The sequence below is a fragment of the Siphateles boraxobius genome, unplaced genomic scaffold, assembly GCF_051911475.1.
Source record: "Siphateles boraxobius isolate OS27281-9 unplaced genomic scaffold, OSU_SipBor_1 41, whole genome shotgun sequence".
Taxonomy (NCBI): domain Eukaryota; kingdom Metazoa; phylum Chordata; class Actinopteri; order Cypriniformes; family Leuciscidae; genus Siphateles; species Siphateles boraxobius.
This window is the reverse complement of record NW_027509042.1, coordinates 18,110,621-18,116,228: the sequence shown is the minus strand read 5'-3', so window position 1 is coordinate 18,116,228 and position 5,608 is coordinate 18,110,621.

The window sequence follows — 5,608 nt, the reverse complement described above, 5'->3', positions numbered from 1 at the left end:
CGGAACGACATTACGCCACGCGACACTGTTTCAGACGGACCCTGTACAATGTTGCACTTCTAAGCAGCGACTGCGAGGCGAGAGTAAACAGCAGTGCTCTGGTGTTACGTTACAGGGAAGATGGATGCTGCAGAACTATGGCGTTATTTTCCTGTCAAATGTCGAGAGCGCATTATTGTAGCGCGAAAGTACATTAATATAATGCGCGAGCGCGAATCTCTCTGCTCGCGTGCGGAATATAATGTGCCGCGCTCTCAGATACACGCTGCTCACGTAAAGGCCTGTTCACACCGGGACGAATTTCGCGTGCGATATTCGGCAACGTTTAACGGCTCGTGACTAAACAATGGGCGCCAATGTGAGTGTGCACACCGACGCGTAAAACGCCACGCGTAAAAGCGTCATTTTTTTTAAAACGCCTCGGGTTCGTTTTTTTGGTTTGACGCGCCGCGTCAAAAACTATCCGACCAATGAGATTGGCGCTTTTGCTCACGTGTCTGGAGCTTCTGAAGTTACAGTAAAACACAACTTGGGGGCGCTCAAACACAAAACGGTCTTGCCGAGCACACATACGTAATGGCGAAGAAGATATACAGCGTCTACTACACCAAAGCAGAGAATGTCTAATGACCAAAGCCCGTCTACGGACATTCTCTTATTAGACATTATTATTATTAGACTTATTAGACATTCTCTGACTACACTCTGCCGGGAAGAAATAAGACGAGGAAGATGCAAGGCCAGATGAATGTAGAGCTGCTGGTCTTGTTGGTGTCTTTATAAAGAGACACCAACGAGAATAAAGAACTATATGACAAACGCGACAAACTTGCTCTCTTCTTCTGAGTGACAAGCGAGTGTCAGAAGCACTTTGTGGACCGGGGTATTTCTGTTTTACATTAAGCGTCATCTAATGTCAGGGAATAAATTTGCATGTTCACTCGGCTCATCGTCAGCGAAAATCGCTTGGGTGTGAACACAAAAAACGCGTTGAAAAACGCTGACGAATAACGCGAGCCGATATTCGTCCCGGTGTGTACGAGGCTTTAGAATAGGTCTATTCAATTCTCCCGTTATATAAACGTTGTATTAACGTTATTTCCTGGTTACAAGAACGTTATTAGAACGTTGAGAAATTACAATTTTAGGTTTTACTGGGCGCTATTCTATTCTACAATATTCACTAATGACAGTAAAATAGACCATCCTAAGTCAATTTACTGCAGTAATTCCTCTCTCAACCAGTCGAAAATGCTTTGAACACCTGATTATGCATGAGACAAAAAAAACCGTCATAAACCGGAAAACCGGCATCATTTTGAAAAAAAAACGTGATATAAATTTTTGGTCAAACCGCCCAGCACTAAAGCGAAGCGATGCGTTTGTGTAAGAAAAATATCCATATTTAAAACTTTATTGACTAAAATAACTAGCTTTAAAATAACTAGCTTAGCTTATATTTCTTTCTGCTTTTGAAGTAACTAAAACGTACAGCTTCACTAATAGCAAAGAGATGCTGCACTTACAGGTATGATTAATTCACTCTAGAAATAGTTCTATCGCCAATACTTTCAAATGCAGTGCTACTTTATCTGTATCTGATTTAAAACAAGCAGAAATCTGTAAGAAATGTAACGATCCATAGACAATATAAGCGCTGTTAAGTCAGAGCATTAGCCTCGTGGGCAGCGCTGTGCCATGCTGGAGCTGTGCTCACGGCGACCTGAGTTCCAGTCCTGGTTCGAGGTTCAGGCTTCTCAAGCCAACATCAACGTTTGTTCACATAATTTAGCCTCTAGTTGTGTTATTAATATGGATTAAGTATATGTTTTAAATTACAGAAACAAAAAAGATACTCATAAGGTATCATATTTATACTTTCAATAAATTAGTCTTTACATAATTTCTGATTACTAATTAGGCTGGCTAATTTTGAAAGTTTTCAATGTCAATATTGCTTGTGATCTTAATATGTATGTATTTGTATTCTTTCTGTTTACACTGTTGCATGATCTTCTTTTATAGGCTATGAGGAAAAACCCTACCATGCACACAGAGAATAGAGTTCACTGCTGCTAACTGGGAGAGCAGCTGGACAACTAGAAGAGAGAACAGTAGAACACATATTAATACAGATGACTTTATTATTCTTCTGCAAGAACCAAGACAAGCAAAGACTGATGATGAGCGCTCTGAGCAAACACTGCAGTCAAGACGCATGATTGCACATTGGACTTTACTGATTTCTTCATTTAATGTTGGGCATTTACTGTACGCAGAACTTCTAATAATTTATGTGGATGCCATTTATAAACCTGTTAGATTCTGATGTTTTAGTTTTGAGATTAATAAAATTGTATGTTTTAACAATGTTATAGCTAAGCATTTTTTTTGTTTAAGAGAACATTTTGGGAACAAAAATAAAACTTCCCGCTAAAAACTTTATAAGAATGTTAGGGGATGTAATGTTCTAAAAATGTTATGATTAAACCTTTATAGAAGGTCATCACAAAACATTTTTAGAGTGTTCTTAGAGAATGTTATGCCATCTTTTAAGAGAACATTCTGGGAACAAAAATAAAACTACCCGCTAAAAATGTTATAAGAACATTAGGGAATAATGTTCTAACAATGTTAGCATTAAACATTTTTAGAATGTTTTTAGAGAATGTTATCCGATCTTTTAAGAACATTCTGGGAACAAAAAGAAATCTACCCGCTGAAAATGTTATAAGAACATTAGGGAATAATGTTCTAACAATGTTAGCATTAAACATATTTAGAATGTTTTTAAAGAATGTTATTAGAACTTTTAAGAGAACATTCTGGGAACAAAAAGAAAACTACCCGCTGAAAATGTTATAAGAACACTGCATGGTAATGTTCTCAGAACATTTTTAGAACAAAAAATTTCTAGCTGGGTAAGCAATTTTAATAGTTGCTCACCACGTGTAACGTTTCGGGCCCAAGCCCTTCATCAGACACGTGGTGAGCAACTATTAAAATTGCTTAGGAGCATTTTCTGTTGTGCATGTTCTGTTGACTCATTGTTTACTTTTACATACACAGATGACCCTTCTGGCTGCCATGGATGCAGCGCGTGATGACATCATGGCAAATTTCAAAACAACTGAGAAAAACTGTAAAAGAAAAAAGCTACAAGTCAAGTTAGGCAGGAAAATTGTGTAATGTACAGTTTGAAAAAACTCCCTGCGCATCCATGCAGCCTAGCATGGATAAGAGCAGGGAGAGCAGCAATAACCCCCCTTAGGGTAAAAAGAACAGAACCAACATGAATGTATGCAGATATCATTAATTCAAGATTTTAAAGTACAACATAATTTGAGAATTTATTCTGATTCAAGGGGAAATCCAAATCTTGACTGGGTGAGAGGAGGAGCTGGGGATGGAGGAGGGTAATTAGCTCCTGAAAAACGCGATAGCTGCTGATAATACTGAAGGAGCTTATATATGTATTCAGTGATAGGCGTCGTATTCCTATAGGTAGACGTGGATCAGCTGAGAGTCAGCTGATGCGAGCTTGACTAACGTGACCTGCCAGAACTGACGCTACACTTGATGTTTACTTAACGTAATATATGGTTTCTAATGGATAGAAACTAAAATATGACTTATTTTTTTATTATTTAAGGGAAACAGTTTGACAGGATTTAAGAACAGTTTGCTTGTGGACCCAATGTCCCTGTAATGTTCAGTGAACACTGAACTAAGAATTTCATTCCACTGGCAGAATCAGTACTAATATACCAGCTAATGTAGTCTGATGAGCAATTGGAAACAAGACAATAATTATAACTGTAACGCTGGATGGGACTTGCATGGGGAAGGAGGACAAAAATAGTTCTGATGAAATATCAATGTGCCTGTTTTGATGAAAAAGCTTTCTATTCTGATTAATGTTTAGCTGCCTGAAAAATTGGGTATTTATCAATATTACTGTCATCACAGTGGTTAGATTCAAATATAAATCAGCAAATAGCATTTCAAAGTTTCACAGGCCAAATGTAATGCTTCATAGTGGCAAAAATTCTTGAAGTATTTGCATCGTCCACAGGGAGATGTTCAGTAGCTTTAACAGTTTCTCTGTCTTTGTGGACACTAATCTATCTTCTCTTTTAGGCGCATGCAATATGGTTGGTCTTTGCTGCTCGATAACTCCAGGTAACGAGCTGTCTAATAGAGAAGTCACATCTGCTTATCTTCCAGCTGCAACACCCTCTTTTAATGAGCTTTACCTAATTTCCTGCTTTTTTATGCGCTCTCCCATTTAGCCACTGCAAGCCCTTTCACACACTCTATTTCCTGTTCAGCTCCATTTCCAGGCAACATTAGAGCTAATTCTAGCATCATTTCTCCCTGGAAGAGAGAAGCTTAAATGATAATGGATAATTTGGTAAATTTTCTGGCAATAACTAACCCAAATTGACATAATAAGTTGTGTGCTAAAGATAAAGGAAATTTTTTGAGAATTGTTGAGTTGCCTTGGATGTGACACCTGGACCTTCTGCTCAGGATTCGAACAGTCACAATGGACTCACACTGGCCATCCGCTGAAGTGAGAGCTGTTATTCAGATGTAGCATTCCCTCATACAGCATTGAAGTTTGAAGGTTTTAAGGCCATGCAGTCTTACAGACAATGTTTATGAGGGCATCACTACCCATTTGTATGTAGGGCCCATGTGGGTATGAAATGAGCTGAAAAAATTGGCCCTATGTATATAGGAATGTCCGCAGGTTTCATAATGGCCACATGATAATTTTCAATAAGAATTTTTCACGAGCCGGGTGAATCTCCTGAATTTTGGGGGGTTTAACTCGGGGGTTCCAGCCTCCTCCGAGGACAGCAGGCCAAGTTTGTTTAAGGCTGAATGGCCAGGCAAACCTTGTGGGAACCTTGCACGTAGCCAGGTCTCGGGACAACATGAGAGTCTGCTGGCCCTCTAGGCACGTTTATAATAAAGTTAGGGCTGTTAAACCCTTCCCTCATTTTGGCTGGTGATGACCACTCAGAAGAACCTCGCAACTGCCAAGCAATGCCTTCACAACAACAAATAACACCGTTGCAGGTTATTTCTTGGATGTTCTGTGTGATTACTAGGCGGTTGATATGGTTTTGCTATGCAGTCACTAAGATGTTACTAGGTGTTCTGAATGGTTGCTTTGGTGTTGCTATACAGATGTTAGGGTGTTTTGGGTAGGAGCTTAGTGGTTGCTAGCATTTTTTAAATGGTTGATAGATGGTTGCTAGGGTGTTTCTGTGATGTTGTAGGAGAGTGCTAGGGTTTGGGGGTTATTGGGGTGTTCTGGGTGGTTGCTTAGTGGTTGCTAGGGTATTGAAATGCAGTTACAAGCGTATTCTCTGTGGTTGCTGGGCGATTGGTAGGGTGTTATGCAGTTGCATGGGTATCCGGTGTTTGCTAGGTAACTGCAGAGATAGATAGATAGATAGATAGATAGATAGATAGATAGATAGATAGATAGATAGATAGATAGATAGATAGATAGATAGATAGATAGATAGATAGATCTGCAGCTCTGACATCATAAAATAGCATTACATTCAGCACTGTATTTTATGTAATGACC